This window comes from Suncus etruscus, chromosome 2 (genome assembly GCF_024139225.1).
Source record: "Suncus etruscus isolate mSunEtr1 chromosome 2, mSunEtr1.pri.cur, whole genome shotgun sequence".
Lineage (NCBI taxonomy): Eukaryota > Metazoa > Chordata > Mammalia > Eulipotyphla > Soricidae > Suncus > Suncus etruscus.
In genome coordinates, this window is record NC_064849.1 from 151,010,889 (window position 1) to 151,036,408 (window position 25,520).

The window sequence follows — 25,520 nt, forward strand, 5'->3', positions numbered from 1 at the left end:
GCTATCTCTCCAGCCCCAGGAATTCCTCTTGTCCTCGCTCCCCCTATCCCATACTCCTGATGATTCAGCTCAGTCATGTGTTCTGTTCTTCATCCTCCCTTGTCTCTTAAATGGCATAGAATAGAATAGAATAAATAGTATAGAATATTCTTAAATATAACCCATAGACGAGTGATACTATTGTGTCTATCTCTTTCCCTATGACTTTTTCATTCAGCATAATAGAATCCATAACATTTTTGTAATAACCCTCAGAGACAAAGAGAGAAAGGCTGGAAGGTTCAGCTCACGACATGAAGCTCACCACAAAAAGTGGTGAGTGCAGTTAGAAAAATAACTACATTCATTGTTATAAAGTACTTTGCATTCAATATTTAAGGAGTTACATAAGTTTTATATCTTTAGATTGTTTTGTGTGCTGCTAAGAAATATTATGTACTACAATCTGGGGATTTGAGGGACAAAGTAATTGTACATGGGTTCTGTTTTATTTTTCTTAATGTTCTTTGTCTGAAAGTTCAAAGTTAAGATATCAGCAATGGGACTACTGAGAATTCTGTTTATGGGTGATTGTCCTTCCACTGTAACTTTACCTTGTCCTCTTTCTTTGCATCTTTGTTCTCATAATTAAAAAAAATTAATAAAATTAAAAAAAGAAAAAAACTACATTGAGAACTATCATAACAACGTGAATGAATGAGGGATGTGGAAAGCCTGTCTAGAGTACAGGTGGGGGTGCAGTGGGAAGGAGGGAGATTTGGGATGTGGGTGGTGGGAATATTGCACCGGTGAAGAGGGGGTGTTCTTTACATGACTGAAACCCAAGTACAATCATATTTGTAATCAAGGTGTTTAAATAAAGATATTAATAAAAATAATGACAAAAAAGAATATTTTAAATAGAATAGAATGCATATTCTTCACAGAACTATATTGAGTCCTCTTCCCTTCCCTTCCAACTTTCTCTGATTTTGTAAATAATTTTTGTCTATAAAAATAATGCTCAGATTGAAAACTCTGTTCATAACTTATTTACCTTTCATATTTCTATTTCTAGTAGATGATAGAATACCCAATATGATCTGGTACCATTTCAAACTCAACATGTTAGAAACAGAAGACATTTTCCTCTCTGAAATCTATCCCTTCTTATACCATCTGTTCTATTTAATGGCATGGCAATTTGGGGGTCTATGGCTGATAATGATAATATGACAAATGATATTGACTTAACAAATCCTTACTGTTCTGAGCTTTAAATATATTATGCTTTAATCTTAATAACAACTCTTTGAGGCAGCAATTACAATTAATTTTATCTTATAGATGAAGCAATTTTTTTTGAGGGGTAGAGGTTAGGAACCAACCAACCATAATAGGCTCGTTTCAGAATCAACATCAAATCACTATGATATCAAGGCCTTGAGAAATCTTCAGTAACTGTTGGAAGCATTTTTATTACATATTTAGCTAAGAGTGGCTCATTTGAGGGTTGGAAAACATAAAAGAATGGTAAGAAGAGTCACTATTTAATACAATAAGCTCTGGTATGACTGGAACTACACTCAACTATGATTAATTGTACCATGGGTAGTAGCTGCTTTGTGGACTGATGAATGGGGATAAAAAAATATATACAGGGAGTAAAGACTTCCATTTTTTTCTATTACACTGAAAACTACAAATAGGTATATTTTGCAATCCTGTGTTTTAAATGGGAGGAGTATGTGTTAAAAAGAGAGGTAATAGACTAATGAGATGGTCCAACAGTGAATTTCCTTTTGCCTAATAATAAGATATACAACATGACTAGTTTAAATGATTATGGAACTGCCGTGTCTAACATGTTGTTTTCCACTCATGTATGTCTTCCTATTCAGAATTTAACCAAGTGGTCACTGTTAATATGCCTCTCTATATAAAGTTCACTTAATTTCTCATATATGGTTACCAGAATGTTTTATGGAGCTAAGGCATGTTAAAATGATATATTATGTAAATGTTTTAAGGCAATGGAGCAAATTGTCTTAAAATCACAGATATTAATATTTAGATAGAATGGAATTCTAATATTAGTCTTGTGCCTCAAACACTCCATCTAGTATAGACTTATTTTCCTCATCTGTAAAATGCAAATAATATATATGAAGTGTGAAGAAGTACTAAGTTTGTACCTCTGAAGCAATCAGTCAACACAGTTCTTGGGACTTAATTACAAAATAAAAAAAGGGAGAGAAAAAAAGATTAATGTTGATCGAGGAGAACCAATGCATTATTGCTTGTGTGAACAGGAACATACTATTGACTTATAGTATTAAATAGACAGGCTTTGTAAAGTGAGGCTGACTGCAATAGGTAAAGAGTAAGCTGGTTTGAATAATTAGATAAGGTAAATTAGATAGAGAGCAAAAAAGAATAAATCAATGAATCATAAAAAAGTCCAATTATGGAATATTAGAACAGCAAAATGTATGGAATATTGATTGTGTATTAGGAAGAACCACTTTGCATGATTTGAGTTGTTGAGACTTCATGAGTAAAATAATTATGATAACATCAAAAGTACATTAGTCATAGAAGAAAGCTATTTTTAGGGAAATAATTCAAATTTAGGTTAAAATATATTTCTTTGGGGGTTAGGTTAGATTGAAAATTTCTCCATGTCCAGAGAGTACAAAGAGACCATTCTTTTGCTAAGACAAAAGGTATAACCAAAGCTTTTAGCTTTGCAGGAGGAGAAGAATTCAGTCTTACTTATCTTCTTTGTATTCCTCACAACAGTTTGCATAGGGATAGTACATTGAGCATTATAAACAGTAATTGTTTTATGGATAAATGAATTAAAGCAATTTTTGTGAATTATCTTCACTTTGGTGATAGTTAAATTTGTGACTATACAAATTCATTATCTTTTTTGATTTGGGTTTTTGGGTCACACCTGGCAGCACTCAGGTGTTACTCCTGGCTCTATGCTCAGAAATCGCTCCTGGCAGGCTCGGGGGACCATATGGGATGCCCGGGTTTCATCCACTGTCCCTCTGCCTGCAAGGCAAGTGCACTACCTCCATGCTATCTCTCCGGTCTCCAAATTTATTTTCTTTATTTTAATTTTGGGGCTAAATCTGGAGGTGCTCAGTGCTTACTTTTGGCTCTATATTCAAGAATTTTCCCTGGCAGTGATTTGGGACCATATGATGTCAGGGATCAAACCCATGTCAGCCCCATGCAAGACCATCCATTTTGCTATTGCCACAGCCCCATACTTTCACTTTCTAAGGAAGAAAAAACTGAAAGGTATTCAGACATTGGAGATAAAAGGAGAAAACTGAAGTGTATGAGTCAATAAATGAATATACAAGGAGATAGAAGCAGATATTAAATGGAGATGTAGTGAGCATTGGGATAAATGCTTTTGAAAGGTGGAAGACCATGTAAAGTTAATGATGTGTCAGGGGACAATTAAAGCATTATAGACGGAAGCCACAAAGGAAACAATAAAGATCGAACAAAAGTTAGGAGTAAATGGGAGCAGCAGCAGATATAAAGTATGCCAGAGCATTAATGAAGAGAAATTTAAACTACTCTTACAATGTGTTGTATGTTATACACAAAACAAACATTTGCATTGCTATTTACCTATTTATAATTCTGTGTATTAAAACAGGTGCAAAATTATTTTTAGGTGGCAAAATTGGTCAACCTTTCTGGGGTAAAAATGATACTTTCTCACATATTATTCTTTTCCTTGAAAAGACTTCCTGGGAGTTAAATATATCACTTAGGTTTAGACTATGCTATGAGGAATATTGATGAACCTATACAAAAAATTTTAATTTTTATATCAATTGTTTTGGTATAAGCTATAACCCCCTCCAAGTGGCTCCCATTTGTATAGTTTCTTTTATTAAGACTAATTATGTTGCATGTTTGGAAAATGTATGATTTTATCATCATAGAGAAAAGTCTGCACAATATCGTTGTAACATAAAAAGCAAACATGACTTATGGAAACAGGAAAAACACCTGAAATCAATAAGTAGATTTTCCTTTCCTCATATAAATTAGAAGCAGATATGAGAAAAACATTTTAGCTATAGGCTTGCCTTTTTATGCTATGAACTTCATGCCGAGTGGAGAAAACTCATGCTTGATACATTCAATTTATAGTACATTTTCAAGGTGAATTACTAAATCCTCAAAACTTGACCTTCTAATGAAGCCACTGATGCAAACATGAAGTTGGTGAAGAAAGCCACAGATATAAAAATGCATAGATATATGATCAACTAGGGACAAATTTTGATGGAATTATCACCAGATCTCCACAGACAAGGCATATCTATCAAACATGCCTACCATAAGCTTTGATTCCATTAATTCCCAGAGAAAAGACATCAGGTAGAGTTCTGGATACCAGGTGTGTAAACACTAAGAGATTCTGATATTGTGATATCTTTCACATAGAAACCCGAACATAACCCAACCAGATGCAGAAGCAGATTTCCTCAGGGAATACTACCTACCCTTTTACTACTGTTATCATTATTTAAACGCTTAGTGTAGGAGAAACTGAAGGCCTGGAAAGAACATGCCTGCATTTAATTTCAAGTGACAGCTAATACAGTGCATTAAAAGTGTAATAATATACACATGGTAGTTAAATATAAATAGTAACATTAAAAGGGGTTACAACATCCCTAAGACATCCTAAGTCTAAAACAGTTAAAAAGCACATTTGCAGTACAACTTACCTTAAATTATTTTAATTGGTTTCAAGAAGACTTCAGATTAGTGATGGGCTTTGACTTTTTCTGATTATAAAAGAGAAACACAGATGAATGCTTTTAAGGCAGCCTAATATCATTTCCAGGTAGGCTGCCTCATAACTTGTTACTTAAATGCCATTAACTATCAACAATGTTATTTTCATGTAAGTGTTTTCTGTAATTTTATTTTCCTAAAGTTGTTAGTTTTTTAAATATACGTACTAATGTAAAATGTCTTTATGTTTTTGTTATTCTTTCCCCTTTTTATTCTGCATTCAGTATCTAAGGACTTTTTCAAAGTAAAAGATGGGGTAAAGGCAGGCTGGAGAGTTTTAATACTTAGCAACCACTTTATGTGGAGGGTTTTAAGAACAATCTGGTTACATTCTTTAGCTCAATGACTTACAAATAACTTATCTGAAAAAACATCAAGTAAATCTGTCAGTTATGGAAGTTTATTTTTCCATGTGTTATCTAGCGATAAGGCAACCTGTACTATTAGATTTCCACTGGCATAATTGTGCATGAATTCTGATCTGATTTGGAATTACACAGTGCAAAGGGTGACACATTTTCTCTAATATACTCCATTAAAGAGGAAATAACTTGCCAAAGTATGAAATGTGAGGATGATGATTTAGAAACTATGCAACTTTCAGAACCCAACTCAAAGGTGACACAACCCCCACCAAAAAACTTGCTCAACTAGTCCAGGCACTAATATATGTGACAAGCAAACCTAATATTCCAGATAATAACTCTCTTGGATAATCAATAAAAGCTTATGTTATCAGACTGCAACAGCTATATTTTATCATGTCTCATATGTCTCAAAATATTCAATTGTAATCACAGACAATATGGATGTTTTCTCTATTTCCAATACTTGTTTAAGATACCAGAACTGAAAAAGCATTTATGTGTATAATGTACTAAATATTGATTTTAGCACACACATAATGCGACTTTACTATAGCAGAGAAATATTAGCTTTAAAAATCTTAAAAGAGAGTCTGGACCAAGCTACTTTAAGTGCCTACAACTGATTGTTTGAGATTTCCAAGATCTTTTAATTCCTTCCTCCCTCCCCCATTCTCTCCCTCCTTCCCTTTTCTCCCTCCTTCCTTCCTCCCTTCCTTCCTTCCTTCCTTCCTTTCTTCCCTCCCTCCCTCCTTCTTCCCTCCCTCCTTCCTCCTTCCCTCCCTCCTTCACTCCCTCCCTCCCTCCCTCCTTCCTTCCTCCCTCCTTTTCTCCATCCTTCACTCCCTCCCTCCTTCCTTCCTTCCTCCCTCCCTCCCTCCGTCCTTCCTTTCTTCCTTCCTGTTATTTTTTACTTTCTGTTTTTCCCCAATAACTTTGCTTTCACTTATCTGAAAAAAATGTATTATGCTCAACTATATAACTATGTGGTGAATTTTATTTAAATAAATATTTTTAAAGATTTTTTTACAAAGCATTCCTAATCCATGGTATTATATATATGTAGGGATTATCACCTTTACAATATAAAAAGAAAAGAGAGAGATTTAGCCAAAATGTGAGATAACAAAAGATACAGAGTAAGTGATCAACAAATGGATAGTCATCAGCAGTGAAGATTTTGGTTACAGAACTGAACTTACTTGGGATGGAATGTGACGGGTTCTTGGGACACTGGTGAGGGAAGTGAGCTCTCCTGTCATGGGTGTGAGGTTGGAATGATGCATATATGTGAGTATACTCAACTGAAGGGGAGTGAAGGAAGACTCAGAACAGTGTTCCAGATGCCAGTGCTTACCACCCTTCTGCATAGGGTGCTTTGTGAAAGGTCCAAGGCCTTCAATAAACTACAGCCAGCCAATCATGGGCTCTGATCAACTGTGGATGTGTGAATGTGTGTGTGTCTGTCTGTGTTGTAAGCAAAACATCTTCTCTAGTCCTCTAACACCTTGCATTTTTGGCCTTGGAGCATTCCCTTCTGTATCTTATCAGATTTGTGCTACAAGAAATAGTGACTGATGCAACCTAGCTGACCACATGAAGTGGCTTCTTCTAGTGGATCTTTGGTGATTCTGATCAGCCAAAGGAGATCATTATCTCACCTTGACTACTCTTTAATGACAGATTACTGCATCAGCTGATCACTATCTAATACTTTTCCCATCCATTGGTCTTTAACAAGTAGAAAAGGGGGGGATTGTTGTCATACACCTGTAAAATCACTTTTCTTTTTCCATTCACTTTTTTTTTGAGTTAATTAGCACAAGTATCCTTAATTATGTCAAATCTGACCTTCTGGTGTTTTATGTTAAACTGGCTAATAAAAATGGCAGGGAAAGCCATAGTATAAAAAAAAAAAAAAAAAAAAAAAAAAGAACCTGGCTGGCTCAGTAAGATCCAAGATGCTGCTTGATAATCCCTGGCTGAAAATGCATTTTCTCCCATGACCTGTCTAATTTCTTGTGTGAACTGCAAGCTCAGACCCCACACTCATTATATTGTAAACCTGGCACTTCAATAAAAATGGTTTAAGAATTAAATTTTTTCATAAAACTATATTTTTCCTTCTTTTTCATAGACAGCTCTTGTTTTCATATTAGACCTAGGCTGTTTATTAAAAACACATAGAATAGGCAAAAGGCAGTATATGCACTTGTTACCATTATTTTTTGGAAGTTGTCAAGATCTAGTAATAGAGAAAAGTGATCTAGGCAGTATCAAACACTTTTTTCCTCTCCTTGAACAGGACAATACTATGAGTTTGCACAATTGCTTCCATGTGACCAACTCATCATCTTTAGGTGGGCCCACATGCTTTGCTACAACTTGTCTTGGAAGAAAAATTAGAGGATTCATTTCCTGACCTCACTTATGTCCCCCTTAGACAAGTTACCTGATTCCTGGACTTAGCTTCTTCATAAGATAAATTAGCTGGTTTCTAAACTCAACATCTTTAAGTTAATCTTATTATCTGCTTTCTATTCTTAGCCACTTAGCCACCAAATTTTCCTGATAGGGAACCATGGGAATGATATAGGCAAGCCAAAAAGAGTGTTATTGTGATCTTTAACTATAGTAAGGATGGGTCCTTTGGAACATATTAAGGTCTTATGTGAGCAAATAATCTCAATAGACATATCATCATTCATCTAACGTAAATTTTAGTTTAAAAGAATATTGCTGGCATAGGGATGACTTATGTATATATAGACATGTATATGTATATACATGTAAATATATAAATAACAGAGTCAACAATACTATAAGCAGGAGATCCAACTACAATAAACTTATAAATGTGTCTGCCAGGGAGGCAGGTTAGGAGGTAGGAGGGAACCTGGGAATATGGGTAGAGGGAAAGTCACACTGATTGTAGGATTGGTGTTGAGATACTGTACACCTGAAACACTTATTACAAATAAATTTGTAAATCATGACGTTGTAAATCAAAAATAAGTAAAGTTCAACCCAACTTTTATAAGTTTTAAAAATAATATGTACTTAAAAATTTCTCTACATGTTACTTTGTTGAAATTTCTTTCCGGCATTACTGTCATATTTCTTTACTTTAAAGACTCATTTCTTACTTATCTTGTCCTATTGCCTAAGTTATTTTCACTAAAAAAATATGTGATCATATAGCTTTATTGTCATTTTCTAATATATTTATTTATAACAAACATAAGATAGATATTAGTTGTGATATGTGTTCCTTTATAATTTTTGAAGATACCATCATAACCCAGGTTATATAAATTAGTGATATGAATAGAAGATATTACTATATTAGTGTTTTTAAATAAAGACATAATTGACACTAATATATTCATTTTGGGTGTGTGATATGATTTGATATATGTTAAAATTTCATTTATTTATTAATTTTGTTTTTTGGGTCACACCTGGCAGCACACAGGGGTTACTCCTGGCTCTACACTCAGAAATCACTCCTGGCAGGCTTGGGGGACCATATGGGATGCTGGAATGTGAATCACCATCCTTCTGCATGCAAGGCAAAAGCCCTATTTCCATGCTATCTCTCTGGCCCCTATATTAAAAATTATTAACAAAATAAGTTTAGTTAAGATCTATCACCACACATAATTAGATTTTCCTTTTCCTGTAATAAGAATTTTCGGGGTTACTTTCTTACCAACCTTCAAATACATAATGCAGAATTGCCAAAGTTATTTTTCTCTTATTCTGTGAGCAATCATTTTATTTATAAAGTGGTAAAATTTTTTGGCTTTGCAAGAAATCTTGGACAGTGGAATTGTCAAAATCTCTTCACACATTCAGTGGCTCAGGGTTTATATTCATTGCCTCACACTTGCCAGGCCCCAGTACCATATTTTTAAATGTCATCATGTATCATTTACAGAATAAAATATAAAAGTGAATACAGTTAATCATACTCAGTTAATCATAGCAAATAGAATAATTCCCAAATATGCTAAAGCAAATTTAATAAACTGTCATCAGAGTTGACATGAAGTTGAATGAAGAACTTTTCCTTATAGATATTAGAACCCAGAGCTGAATACATTGTACAGTGTATAAGTGTCTGCCTTGCATGTGACATACATATTTTTATCTGAAAACATTAAGCAGTGGTCCTTAGTGGTTGCACAGTGGTAAGGCATTTGTCTTGCACTTGGCTGACCCAGGATTGACCTTGGTTCGATCCCCAGTGTCCCATAAGGTCCCTCAAGCCAGGAGCGATTTCTGAGTGCAGAGCTAGGAGTAACCTCTGAGCTTCAATGGGTGTGGCCCACACACCAAACCAAACCAGAATAAAACAAAACATCAAGCATGATCCCTGAGCCCATAACCCAAAGTAAGTCTTGAGCACAAGGTGTGGTCCATCCCCCCATTTCCAAGGAAAAATTAGAGAACTTGGAATTTAGGATCCATGCAATTATCTACTTAATATAGTGCATATGATTAGAAAAGGAATCATTGGGAACACCAACGATCTTCTCGATATTTTGTTTTTGGTACAAGGTCAGGTCAACAGGGCTAATAATGTAACACTGCAATGTGCTGAGTGTTGTACTAAGCAGTGAACCACCTAGAGTCCTGTATACTTGTTTATGAGTCAGGGTTCAAATATTGAATCCTTGGCAAGTCTAGACTCTCTTGTACTATTTCACCAATTTTTAATTTCAGTTACTGCATAGTGAATTATAAAACAGATACACTTGGCAAATAGAACATCTGATTGCATCACTGACTACATCTTTGACTACAGCTTTGGGTGACTTCTTTGTTCCTAAATACAGAGGCATCTTTCTTGCCCTTTTTAAAATTTTAATCTACTCATTTGCTTAAATTTATGATTTTCCAGACAGCATTCACTTCAATATTTTATACATCTTTGCTTTCCCTTACTTCCTTGTGTTTATGCTGCATGCACTCTCATTTCTTTGAGAATTAAAATTATCTTCTTTAAGCTAAAATTTCACTGCAATAATTCTGTGCTTTATTTCTGCATTTAATTCTCCATTCCTGGGAGATAATAATTCAGATTCCCCAGATTACAGGTAAAGCCTTCACAACCTTAATTTTACCTTTTCAGTTTTATTTTCCTCCATTTCTACTCTTTCATTTTATTCTCTTACTACAACACATACTCTTGGCTTTCATAATATGCTCTTTCTTCACTTTAACTTAAACTATTATTTTCTCTTCAAATTTTTTTCTGGCTATTTTCAATGATAATCCTCTTGTTTCACCCCATCTCACAATTCTGTTCCTATTGTTATTCTATCATTTTCCCCACTGCATTATATCTATTAGTTCATTCAAAAAGTAAGTCAGAGAAGGCTCATATTAAATCAGATTTGCCTTTGTCTATTTCAGGGGTGGCGAACAAGTTCGACACAAAGAGCCAAAATTTTAAACTGTGAGAGTCAGAGAGCCACACCACGCAGTGACCTGCCAAAACAGACAATGGCAACTCACACAAAGGCATATAATTTTAACAATAATATATGAAACACATATTGCATTTTGCCATTTTGAGTGAGGGTAAAAATCCTGCAGTGATGGTGAGGGTGTGCTGCGTCCTCCACACTAAGAACTAACGGTCAGATGTGACACAACATGTGACACACGGGTCCCCCGCTCGCTGGCCCGTGCAGTTGTTTCCGAGGGATGGGAGACGGGAGGACGCAGCCTGAGATCTCTCCTCAGAGGTCCCTCCTTAGAAGCAGCAGAACAAAATCCAAACTTGGCAAAGAGCCACAGTATATGAAATCATGAGAAGAGGCAAAGAGCCACATTCATTTTGGCTGGGAGCCGCATGCGGCTCAAGAGCCGCGTGTTCGCCACCCCTGGTCTATTCAGTGGATAGATACTAAATGTATATTATTGGAAGGGTAGGAGTGTCATTTTTTTCAATGAAAGAGACACACAGAAAGATTATTTAACATATATCTGAGATTAGGATTGAGGGGGTGGGATAGATCTACAAATTTAGAAAGAAGAATATTTAAAATTTTGTTCATGAGAGCTTGTTTACTTATATTAAATGTTTTATTTTATATGAAAATATTGAAATCAAGACATTTATTTATATAAAGTAATACTGTATGCTGTATCTTCAGCCCAGACTAAATTATGATGCATATCAAAATCTCAAAATTTTAGAAACATATAAACAAAAGTTTTGTTGTTGATGTATTGATGGGGGCCACAGTTAATGGTGTCTGGTATGGGGGAGTAAAAAATCTGAGAATTGAATTTAGAGTCTCATAGTGCAACAAATGTATTCACTTGATCTATATTCCAAACAGAAGAATGGGTTTTTGTTTTCATTGCTGTGCACATCATATAGCTCGATATATGACTCTATAGCATCTTTATTCCAGGACATCCTGTGTGGACAATTCCAGATATACTGTATAAGAAAAGGCATGGTGGAAGAGCCAAAGATGATCTATGAATATTTTTTTTAAATAGTGTGGCCCCACCCTTCCAACTCTGGACTTCTCAGCCACCATCAGAAAAGCCCAAAGCCAGCTCAGGGCAGAAAGGCCAGTGAGAATAGGCCCAACTCCCCCCAAACCTTATTCTCATGGATCTTAGCTCTGTGGGAGTTGTGAGCAGGGACCCCCCCAGATCACCTCGTAAATTCCGTGCACTAAAAGTGGTGTGTTAGTCCAAACCTGAGGTCAGTGGTCAGGGAAGTATATTTTTTAACAGAAAGCCATTTGCCATCAATGTTACTCAAAGTAAACAGAGGATGTTGATATTGCCACTACCATGTTAAGACTTCTAAAACAGTTTACTACATATAGGAATCTTAGAAAGCACGTCCCACTATCACAGTTATAGTGAAACATCTTTGTTTACTTTGAGTACATCTTAAATTGGAACTTTTTCTTTCTTTCTTTTTTATTTTATTTATTTTATTTTATTATTTTATTTTATTTTATTTATTTTATTATATTATTTATTTTATTTTATTATTTTATTTTATTTTATTTTAGTTTAGTTTAGTTTAGTTTAGTTTTTCAGGCCACATCCGTTTGATGCTCAGGGGTTACTCCTGGCTAAGCGCTCAGAAATTGCCCCTGGCTTGGGAGGACCATATGGGACCCCAGGGGATCGAACCATGGCCCTTCCTTGGCTAGCGTTTGCAAGGCAGACCTTAACTCTAGCGCCACCTCGCCGGCCCCGGAACTTTTTCAATAACATTTCCATACCTATTTTATAATACTTATAGGTAAAATCCAAAATATTTAACCCAAATTATTTTAATGTGGTAAGTTTATTGCCAGTTGAAAAATAAAATAAATAAAATAAAAGGAATAACTTAAGCTAAAAGTATCGAGCCCAAAAGACCTATTAGATACTGTGGATCTTATTACTTGTACAAAATCATCTTTATTTTTATTTTCTGTTTGTCTTCATTGAGGCTAAATGTCATGTATGCTCAGAAATTACTCCTGTTTCTGTGCTCAGGATCACTCCTAATGCTACTCAGGGAACCAGCCGTGGTCTCAGAAATCAAAATAGGGTTGATAGCATGTAAAGCAAATATTTTTCTGACTGATTTTTTCTATGGCCTTAAAAGCATCTTGATTTTTAATGACTAGAGTTTTACCTACATTTAGAATTTTTCCAAGAAAAAAAGATGTGCATTAAAATATTTTTTAGTCCATCTCACAAAGATGAACCTTTTTGGGGGAGGGGATTTTGAATAATACCCAGTTGTGCTCAGGGCTTGCTCCTAGTTCTGTACTTGGGGATCACTTCTGATGGGACTTGGGGGTCTACATGTGATTCTTTGGAGCAAACGCAGATCAGCAGCATGCAAGGCAAGTGCTTTACCCACAGTACTATCACTTTGGTCCTTCACCCAAAGAAAGTAACCTTACCATTAAAATATTTTGAAACAGTTACATATTTCTAAAGTCATCTTTTCATCAAATGATGTCAATATAATAAAACTTTTGATATTTCTTTAATATTTCACCTTTTCATAAAACTTAATGAAAATAGATACCTCTATTTGAATAGTCAACTTCTGTTGGCAAATTCTTATAATCAAGGAAGAATTCCTACTTCGCGAACTCTTTTAGAATCTGCAACGTCAATGTCTTTAACATGGTGAAGATTTTCTTTGCCAAACAAACTTTCAGGCAGAATAAAAATCTTGGCATTCTGGGTTTAGATAAAGCATCTGTGATGCTTGGCAACACATCTGGTTCTGCTGCTTTGGTGAAGAAAGATGCTCCTCATCTCCACATGCAGTGGTGTCAGCTGGTGTCAACGACTCTGCCAACAATCCTAAAAAAATCATGTCTATTTCTACAAATGGTGTCAACCCTCCTGAGAGCCAGGGCTGACACACTGCTATTTCAAGAGGCTTTGTCAAGAAATGAGAGAAGAGGAAGTTCATCGATGCCACACAAAACTAAATTAGCTTTCCAGAAGACCTGCCTTGAAATATTTCTTGACCTCCAGATGAAATTTATGAAGATTTTTATTTTTAAGGCAATGGAAATCAATGATTAGAATAACACAAGGGGAAAGAACTCATCTAAGGCATGTTTTACTTGACAGACTTGCCTAATTATCTAGGTAAATCTTTCCATTTAAATACTGTTATCTCAACCAATACTCCAGAAGAGCACTTTGTTGATAGATATCTTGCTAAATATTCTGAGCTGGACAGGTATTTCTGCAGATTGGAATGAGGGGTGACAAAGCTTGTCAACATGATTTTGGGAAGAAATTCATAGACTTCTGATGCATTAGCCAATTCTGAAAGCAAAGTCTGACTTCAATAGCCTTAATATTAAAACATAAATATTAAACCTTTTATGTTTAAGCTACAAAATGTTCATATTTCACTTTTCAAAAGATAAACTCATTGACATAGATGACTTTAGCAAGAACATTGGAGAACTCAATATCCACATCCCACAACTGCCACTGCCATGTCAGCTCATCAGCCAGTTTCAGAGACTCACTTTATTCTCAGGAGAGATGCAAGCCAAGTTTGAAAATTCATGAGTACACTGGTTTCATAACTAAAAACTCTGGGGGTTACTTCTAAAGGAAGACAGGCCAAATTCCTGACCGTTGAAGCCTCAGTAACTGCATCATATCCCATAATCATCACCATATCAATGGTTCAAATTCAGTGTGTTACCAATGATCTCTGCAGATACACCTAACTGATAAAACTCCAAGTATGCCAATTTGGGGGCTGAAAACTCTGGGATCTTGGGATAAGGTTGGGCAGCTTTATCTCACCCCTACATACTTCCTGAATCCTCAGAAGCCACATCCACAAACACAACTGCCTCCATGTCAAGTCACTGTTCTAGTCCACAGATCCTGAAATTCCTAGAGAATTACTCATTTTGTTTTTTCAAGACTGACAACCTAGTAGGAGCACACAAAACTAGAGGTGAAGGTATAAGTAGGTAAAAAGCATATAAGAGGTTATATGAGCATATAAGAGGCATATGAGCCACCTAAGCTCAACAAACAACCAATAACAGAATGCTCAACTAGCAACAAACAGCTTAATAAAACTTCAGACAATGACTTAATGACCCCATTGTGAGGTGTAATAATTTTCACAAATTTTCTTTTAATTAAGTTTATTTTCAATAAATCTATTACCATTTAGTTGTAACAAGAAACATAAAGTAAATTTTGTGCCTTGATTGGGGAAAGGCTTGAGGGTAGTTGAAAAACTGGGGAAAATGGTGAGGGAATATTACAGTGGTGGTGGGATTAGTGTTGTAATATTAAATCCCAGAAACAACTGTATTATAAACAACTTTGTAAATCATGGCACTTATATAAAATAATACAACTTAAAAAATAATCTAGGAATCTACTTGTGTCTTAGTAGTTTTCAACCACTAATGCTTGTCTGTAGGCAGAGAAAGATAAAAGCCACTACTTATGACTATCATTATTCCAAAGAGCTATTTAACAAAGGCCTCAGCAGTTGCTTATTGTGTTTGTCACTGTTTTCTCTTGCCAAGTGTCTTAGGCTTTCATGGTCATGAAACATGAAAAGTCAGAGTAAACAATTGTCAAAATGCCAAGCTCACTGAACCATCAATACTACTCCATAATTCCAGTATAAAAGTCAAACATCAATCTTGTTGAACTTTACTTTTGAACTGGATAAAACTTTATTTTCACCTAAAAATTTGTATTTGTTTTAGGTATTTAATGGAAAAAAGCAAGTCAAGAAGATGATGTAATAAGAGATATTATTCTATAAATACAATTTATATTCATGATAAACTCATTCAATTTCTATAGTTTAAAAACTACATAAAAAAGCTTTTTATTTTTATGTTTTTTTTCCCCCAAGAGAAATATTCTTCTGATTCTCAAAGAATCAAAGACTAAATTATGGTGCCCTACCACTTTTTCTTCTTTATTTATTTAATATAATTTAGCTTTTATAGGGTAAAAGATTGTTGCCCGGCAACAATCAGGCATGGTGGTACTGGAGTCAGGATGAAATACCAGGGCCACACCTGGCAATGCTCTGGAGGCCATGCTGTGCCGGCAATTGAACTCAGGATTCTTTCTATAAGCACTTCCACTTAAGTTCTCTCTCGGGAGCTTGGCACTTCTCACAGTGAAACATATTAAGGAATAAAATGATTCTTGTAAGAAAATAAAATTTTTCTGTTAAGTATTGAAAGGGCCAGAGAGATAATGCAAAAGATAAGGTGCATGCCTTATATATGACTGATTGGGTTTGATGTCCAAATTGGCCTGGCTAATCCCTGATATTGCAGGAACAAAGCAAGCCAGGGCACACGTGGGTCCTTGCATTAAACCACAAGCACATTGCTTAGAGAGGTCCCAGAGCCCCCTGAACACTGCCTGTGAATCTCCTTTCTCCAAGAAGAAAAATAAAGTTAACCATGCCTCAATATTCCATGCATCGATGATCATAATAATGGCTCCTAAAGGCAATGACTCTAACTCAAGTCTAATGGGTCACTTAGCTCTTCCCATGTATGATAGGATCCTCCTTAATAAAAACTAAGATAACTTGGATACAAATATTTACTATTGGATGATAGTTTTCAGCTTCCACATTGAATAAAGAAACATCTTGAAGAGCATGGCTGAACTTGTAAGAAAAAATTAGGCATGCAGATTTAAAAATTTTTTTGGAGAGGGATAGAAAATGCTGTTCTTGGACTCCTGAGTAGCTTCTATAGTGTCTGTAATAAATTACCATAACCCTGAAGGCTTATGCAATATAGCTCTATATTTTTCTTGTCGGGCGGGAGCTAAATAAAATAAGCCTTTAAGCCTTTTACTTATATTTATTTTAGATTAAACTTTTTTTTTTTTTGGTTTTTGGGTCACACCCGGCGATGCTCAGGTGTTACTCCTGGCTGTCTGCTCAGAAATAGCTCCTGGCAGGCACGGGGGACCATATGGGACACCGGGATTCGAACCAACCACCTTTGGTCCTGGATCAGCTGCTTGCAAGGCAAACGCTGCTGAGCTATCTCTCCGGGCCCTAGATTAAACTTTTATTGGCTTTCTATTGATCTACAGTCTTATATGAATTTTAGGGTACAGCCGCACATCTCTCTGTGTATAGGCTTCAGTGCACCCATATATTCTGGTCATAGAGATCCTCTTTACCCATTTCTTCCATTTCCTACTCTTCCCACTTTGGTAACAACATATTGTACAGTTTAAGAGGTATTTGGGTGTTGGGGTGATGATGAGATAGTGCATTGGGCTGTGCTGCATGATGGAGACACAAACCCTATTACAGCATGGTGCTCCAAGGACAATTCTAGGAGAACCTTCGGAGCAATGTTTCAGGAGTAGCTCTGGAGAACTTTGAGGTGTGATTTTTGTTGTTATTTTGTTAGTTTATTTGATTTTGGACATCTATCACCCACATATGAGAGAAAACATACAGGAATTGCCATTCACTTACTAATTTATTTTTCTTTGCATAACCCCTTCAAGTTCTATCCATAATATCACAAAAGGCAAGCTTTTATCATTTTTAACGAATGGAGTAATGGGTTTGGAGTGATATCACAGTGAGTAGGGTGTTTGCCTTGCACATGGCTGACCGTGGACAGACATGGGTTTGATCCCCAGTATCACATATGGTCCCCAAGCCTGCCAAGGAGTAACTTCTGAGTGCATAGTCTGAGTAATCCCCAACTCCCTCACAAAAAATCCCCTAAAACCTGAGTAATATGTTATTGAATATATATACATATATATACATACACACACATATATATATACATACACACACACACACATATATATATATATATATATATATATATATATATATATACATACATCAACTTCTCTAACCAGCCATCAGCCAGCCAATAGGCATTTAGGTTTCATGCTTGTCTTGACTATTGTGAAGAATGTCAGTGAAAACATAGTTGTTTACATATCTTTTTGAATTAGTGTTTTCATATTATTTGCATAAATATTTGGGGGTGGTATTGCTAGGTCATATGATAGTTCTGTTTTGTGCTTTCTTGGGGAGGCTTTGTATCACACCTGGCTATGCTCAGGAGGTTACTCCTGACTCTGCACTCAGGAATTACCTCTTGTAGTGTTCAGAGGACACTGGAGATTTGAATAGGTCAGCTACATTCAAAATAAAAGCCTTACTGTCTGTATTATTTTTCTGGCCCTATTCTGGTATACTGATCTTCACTGGAGCTGAACGAATTTACAATCCCACCAAAAGTAGGCCAGAGATTCTGTTTCTCTGCATCCTCCCCAATACTTATTATTTTCAGTCTTTTTGAAATATACTACTCACATGTGAGATGTTAAATCTCATTGTGTTTTTTATTCGCATTTCCCTAGTAATAAATTAAACTGAACATCCACTTATGTGAATATTGGCCATCTGTATGTCTTTTTTTCTGGTCCTGGGCTTTTGTTCTTATAGAGATTTCTAATTCATATTTTTTATTTCTGTATTTGTAATTAGTCTATTTCTTCTTGGGTCAATCTTAAATTTAAATGTGTCCATTTCTTTTATATTTTCATTTCTTTTTGCATATAGATGTTCACAGGTGTCTTTTATAATCCTGACTGTATTATCTGTCATAATTTCATCTCTTTTATTCATGATTTCTCTTGTCATAATTTTTTCTCTCTTAGTCACCTAATCAAGATTTATCATTTTAATCCTTTCAAAATATCATTTCTTTTATTTTTTCTGACCTTTTGTATCAGTTTTTATTTCTATTGCAATGAAAATCAATCTTGTAGTTCAACAGTTCAGAAACTGAAATTGAGTATTTCACTTGTTAAAAATCAAGAGGAGGACAAGATTCCATGCCTCTCTATGGAACTCTACAAGGAAATTCATTCCTGTGTTCTTTCCACTTTCCAAGATTTCTCACACTTCTTAGCTTGTAGTCACTTTTTTCTCCTAGTAACAATAGCTAATAACTAGTAACAGCAGCTTCTTACTGCCAGTTTTTGTTTAATGATAATGTCCCTAATTGGATCCTCTCTCATTGGGTATGATACAGCTGTTCTTTCTACTGCTGTTTCTTGATATTCATTTTATCCTAATGCTCATCAAACCTGTGATGCCTAGGACACTTTCCTGTGTATAGATTATGGAATTTGTACTTTTGTCTTTATTAAACTTCTTGATATTCTGATTCTGCTAAATGGTGGTGAGAATAAGGATGATGGACATGGAAAGCTCAGATAATGGAGCATTCTGGATGGCCTTCCTACCTATCATTTTTAAAAATTATTTCTTTATTTTTGTTTTTGGGCCACACCCAGCAGCACTCAGAGGTTACTCCCAGTTCTGTGCTCTGAAAATGCTCCTGGCAGACTTGGGGAACCATGGGAGATTGTGGGAATTGAACCTACGTTCATCCCAGGTCAATCCCAGGTCCATCCCACATGCAAGGCAAACACCCTACTGCTGTGCTATCTTTCTGGTCCCACTACCTGTCATTTTGGTGAATTATAGCTGAGCTAGCTCTACCTTCAACTTGTTCAGATACTTCAGCAACTTGTTCACACCGGGATGGCAAAAAATATTGGATTTTACCACAACAAATAACCTTTCAGTTGCTACACCATCTAAGACCTCTTCCACTTTGGAGCATGTGATTGTATTGGTCCCACTTAGAAAATTCAGAATAGTCTCCTTATTGCAAAGTTATATGATAGCAACCTTTATTCCAGCTGTTACCATATGCTTATGAAGTAATGTAATACATTCAAAGGTTCCAGGGTTTAGACCAGGGACATCTTTAGGAACTACAGGGAGAGAGAAGGTGATTATTTGCCTATCATACATAATAGGATGGAAAAAATATTCCCTACTGGTGCTATCACAGCCCTAAAACGTACTTGCAACAATTTGCGTCTATATTTTGATTTTTCTTATTTGTCTGAAAACCTTATAATTAGAAATAATAAAACTGCTAAACTTGGAAAACCTGAATGTTACCTTTTCTCTTTCACCTGTTGACCCCTTTGGCAGTCATTTTAAATAGGGATAAAGCATAGCTTTTGGGGCTGGAGAGATAGAATAGCATGTGGGAGCTTATCTTGCACATTGCTGACCTGGATTCACTCACTTGCACTCCATAAGTCTATCAAGAATGACCCCTGAACACAGACCCAGGTATAAATGTGCTCTAAAAACCAAATAAATAAATAAAATAAAGTTTGGCTTTCTCAGAGAGTATTTATTTTGGGGGGGGGAAATACCCAGAGGTCTCAGGGCATATACCTGGTTCTGAATCCAAGAATCACTCTTAGCTGCACTGGGCAGTTGTGGGTGCTAAATGCAAGGCTGGGGATTTAAACTGGGGTGACCTGCATGCAAGGCAAGTACCTTACTTCCCATACTATCTGTTCAGCTTCACCAATATTATTCTACTTGTTCTTCTTCACAAACCAAGATGGAGACCTCCACAGCCCACATAAGAATGAGATAATAAGCAAGTGATTTATATTGCGTTAAAATTATGATATATTTCTTTGCTATTTTCCCTATAATCTTTGAAAGGACATAGTAAGGGAAAGGACAAAGTCTAGGCAAATAGAAATCCTATTCAAAAAGATAATGACTGTTTTGTTTTTGTTTTTTTTTTAGAGAATGGGTAGTAGTAGTAGGTAGTAGTAGTAGTAGGATAAGTAATAGTAGGTAAAGTTACATTTTCTGATTTATAATTTCTGTAATATGTCCGACTTTGGGGTGTGGGGAGTAGATATGTTTTGATGCTTAAGGTTCACTCTTAACAACACTCAGAGATCACTCCTGGTGAAACTTAAGGGCACATATGTCTTGTCAAAGATTGAACCTATACAAGGAAAATGCCCTATTGCTGTACTCTCCTTCTGTCCTAAGTTCCCTAATTTTGTGTGTGAGGGAGAATTTTGGAATATGGTGAAATACTTATACCTATAATGAGATCACATTACCTAGCACAAAAAAATGAAGATCATGGGGCCAGAGAGATAGTATAGTGGGCAGGGCATTTACCTTGCATGCAGCTAATCCCATATGAAGGACCCACAAGGAGTAGTCTCTGAGCACAGAGCCAGGAGACATCTCTGGCTCTGTAAGCCTACACACTGCTGGGTGTGGCCCAAGAACAATAAACAAAAGGCATAAAGAAAAAAAGAAAGGGAGACAAGTTTGGTGAGCCTTGCTTAATCAGATGATTCCATAAAGAGACTAGATATTCCTAAAGAAAGACTGAAGAACTGAGTGAGTTTCACCACAAGAAATTTCTCCACTGATGAATACAACAATAGAAGGGGTCACAGAAACTAGTCACTAGGAAATTCCGCAACAATACGCATAAACCAGTTGACTCAACCTGATTGATACCGTGAATATGAGACTCTCTCGCAGAGAATACAATGACTGGAATTCTGACTTATTGAACTAAGATAATAAATGTGTAATGATATTAAATACTAAGTTGTGATAATTTGATATACAACAATAAAAACCTAATTGATTAATATGAAGTTATTTCTAGCTAAACATGAGAGAATTTTTAAGAATAATTTTTCCACCTAGTTCATGTATTTTCTATTGTCCAAATCTGTATTTTTTCCCACCGTGTGGTATTTTGTCATATTAATATCTTCTTTCATACCACATATCAGAGTTATCTCTTTTTTTCTCCCTTGCACTTGATTAAGATGTAAAGATGTATGCATGCTCGGTGTATTGTATACATTTTTAAGACTGGAGAATCAAATAAAAAAAAAACACAGATTTTAAGAATTAAAGCAAACAATCTGTGTGTTTTAAAGTAATTCAGTTATGTTTCATTCATTGCATCTAGTTATCTTGAAATACAGTAACCTTGACATACTGGTGGAAAAAAAGGAGAGCAATGTAAGCATAAATGCCTGAACATTTTAATATCTTTTATCAATAAACATTACTAGAATTCCATGCATTTGAATCCAGGCTTTTCCTGAGGAAAACCTGCATTCTATCTTCTGCTTCCTGATAGTGCAGCTGGATCTTATTACAATGTTAGGGTATACCATGGGAAGCATGCCTAAACTTTTTAAGCTACAAAACGAAAGCTGATCTTCATTAATTTGATGTCTAGATTATGCAGATTGACCACAGCATTATTATATATAACAGAGTGAAAAACATTATTATATGGCTTGTTGAGTGCCCCACCCAGGCAATTTAACTGAGCTTTATTTACTAAGATATTCTATTAACCACAAAGGCAGGATTTGGTGTCAGGTCAAAAATCAGATCAAACTGTGACTTAGTGGTTGATGACAGAGAATGCTCTATATAACAAAAAAAACTGAGAACACAGTATGATGTCTTTCGAACGTTTAATTCAGGAAAAATTTAATCTCTGGCACAGCTTAACCCAGTACTGCTATATACATAATGCACAGAACTGAAAATATTAAAATTCCAATAATTTGTAACTAATATTCACAATTTAAAATCCTTCTCTGCCTTTGTGAAAACTATGGAACTGGATTAAGAGAAAAGTCACCCAATTTTAGATTTAAGTAGTGTGGACTTTACAGTTTAGGATGATGATCAAGAATGGAGAATCTAAACCTTCACCCTAAATGATGATTTGCTATTGCAATTAAAAAGAAAGGTGGAGGGGTACATTTGAAAAAAAAATCCTCACACACACAAGATAAAGATTTTGGAATCAAGATAAACCATGAGTTAGTTTTGGTCAACTTTAACCCAAGTCTTCCCAGGTGCTAAAATCATCACTGACGGAAATATCACATAATGATGGTGTTAATTGATTATAACCTTTGTTGCTAGTTTCATATACCTGTGTATGTGTCATTTCAATAATTATACCAAAGGAAAACACTCCAAGCTCAAATGAAATAAATGACTTCAGTTTATGCCCACACGGACCCTGTCAAGTAGCCAATGACTTGCCCTTTCATTGTGAGTGACTAATATCAATGCTGGCTCTAAAGAAAGACACTTTTCATAATCGTCCAACAATCTGCTAAGTGAAAACATATGGATGGGCTTAGGCAAAGCCTGCCAGGGGTCTTTGCTGAATGGAAAACAGGTGCTCTCATTCTATGCCACGTAATACCCCATTTACCCCCAAGTCCAAAGGTTAGAGGACTAATAGCTGCCTTGTGGTAATCAGGGAAAGCCAAGACACTAACCCTGCGAAACATCTGGGACATATTTTACATACTTGCAACATATGCTTCAGGTTCAATTAAAGTGAGGCTTTGGCACATTTATTAATCTTTTTTACTTTTATCTTATAAGAGGACCCACTGACCTCACCCTACTATTAGACCATATGAGAAAACAGAAATAATGAGACCTAAAGATTGGTACCTGCTCATATGGGAAAAAATACATTTGTTTTCTTATGAAATTCCATTATGCATGACTATATACACAAACTTTAAATAGAGGGACCAATACATTTTTTTAGAAGTAGGAAATCACCCTTCTCCCACTTGAATGCATTGATGGCCAACACTTGTAACAGACTATTTTTAGAGTCAGGCAAAAATGAATTGGGGAAATAGAAACTTCTGATTCCTTTTAGATGTCCATTTCTTATAGTAAAACTGTATTTCTAGGAGAGCCTTCTAAGAGTCTTCTTCCTATAATTGAGTCACTGTAACTCTATTGTAAATTGCTGCATTAGGCAATTTAATTTTTTAGATTTTTAATGTCATTAATTATATCATAAGTAAAGATAATCCTTTTTAGACAATACCAATTCAAAAGGCTGGATTTATGAAAAATCAGTTCACATAAGAAAAGCACACTGCCCCCATCTTGTACTAAAGAATATTCTTAAATACACATGGTAATTTGAGCACTAACTTTTGATCAATTTTGGTAACTAGATCTGAAATTGTACTAAAACCAGGTGTCATTTTTAGAAAACCACATACAAGAGTACAAAGATGCCATTTGGAAATTTGGCCTGGTTTCCACCCTGGAATTTTTTACCTTCAAAACTTCTGTTTTGGGAGAACTGGTGGAACATGGTATGCTATTTATTTTACTATCTTGATATCTTCTCTACTAAAAAAATGACCATAAATGGGAAATTAGCTGCATAACATATCAAAAAAAAAAAACAGGCAACAAACAGGTTGACTTCAAGCAGGGCAATGAAGTACTAACTTCACTATGGGTTTCCATTTATTAACATTTCTGAGGAAATGCCTGATGCTGAAATGGATCTTTATGGTGGCTTTAATAATAAAGCAGCAACAAGCAAAGGAAAATGGCTATAAATGGATGGCAGCTCAGTATTTATCAGCAGAGAAATGATGATTCAGAGCTGGCATAGTGAGTTAAAATACAGGCTCTCTTCAGCTCCACAACTGACCTTAACAATAAATCATATCATTTACTGCCAGAAGTGTATGCTCATGTTATTTAACATTAAAAACAAGCACATATGTGTTTTCGCAGGAGGGAGATTTTGTTAGCTTATGTTTGATGATGTCGCTAATGACTGGTGTACAAAGTAAAAATTTCACATAAAAGCTCTACCATTTTGGGGCTGGAGTGATAGCTCAGTGGTAGGGCATTTGCCTTGCACGTGGCTGACCCAGGACGGACTTCAGTTCGATCCCCCTGCGTCCCATATGGTCCCTCAAGTCAGGAGCACTTCTGAGCTAATAGCCAGGAGTAACCCCTGAGTGTCACCGGGTGTGGACCCCTCCCCAAAACAAACAAAAACACTATCGTGTTAAAAATGTTTGTAATAGCAGTTGAGAGAGGGGTGTGTGTGTGTGTGTGTGTGTGTGTGTGTGTGTGTGTGTGTGTCCATTTTCTTTCTAGCACTGAATATTAGGGGCAATCATTTGGGAAGTTAAACTAATCACTGTAAATTTTTTTGACATTTCCAATCCTTGCTTCCCACAGACAAATTTTCACACTGGTATATAACTGTACATCTCCTTTGGAATCAAAGGCCAAAGGCATAAATTAAAATACACTATTTGCCTCTTTTCTTCAAAAAGTTTCACTGCTTCATTATCATAGAAGTCAGAGAGATTTCAGTGAAGGTCAAAATCTGGTGTTAGATGCTAAATATGTTAATGATGAATGCTATTCTCTCTCCCACATCTCAAATTCACTCCAGGACTTTTTTAGATTTTAGATCTAGAAATGCTCCAAATGATGATAAACTACCTGTCTTGCATAGAAAGCTATTCTTCCTACTCCAACCACTTCTGAAATGGTTCAAGGTCATTCTAATTCCTCTTTCCAGTTGTCCCATCTCCCTGGGGAACAACCAATACAAGCAGTCCCAGAAACTAGCTGTTATTTACTGTGACTTCTATCTCCAAACCAACCAGCAATCGAAATATGAGCCTCTCTGTATGAGATTTTTCTGAGGAAGGAGTCACAGGGCCATTCCAAGTCCGGGCAAGGGCAGTGAGTAGTGGAGTTATTTAAATGTCCTTGGGAATCCTCTGCACCCATCTTCCTATGCTGAGCAATCCTTCTGAATTACAGATGACAATATCCATGTTCAACTCAGGCAGGCTGCTATTTTCTCACTTTCCTCTTCTCCCAAGTGTAGCCTGATTTGTAATACTCAAGATCGGACAAATTTTTGCCCTTCAAAAAACTGTTGTCACTGCCGTTATCTTCACGAATGCTATCAAGTTTCAGACAAGCTGAATTATTATTTTTTGTTGTTGTTGCTGTTATTCCTGGCAGAAAAATATTTGACCCAGCTCTGGACAAAAGCGAAAAGG

The 25,520-nt window shown here is 35.8% G+C and overlaps 1 protein-coding gene across 1 annotated transcript in view; it reads right to left on the reverse strand.

The window, feature by feature from the left end:
• Positions 1–25,520, reverse strand: part of MCTP1 (multiple C2 and transmembrane domain containing 1) — a 397,320-nt gene that overhangs the window by 64,606 nt on the left and 307,194 nt on the right. The window lies entirely within an intron of this gene.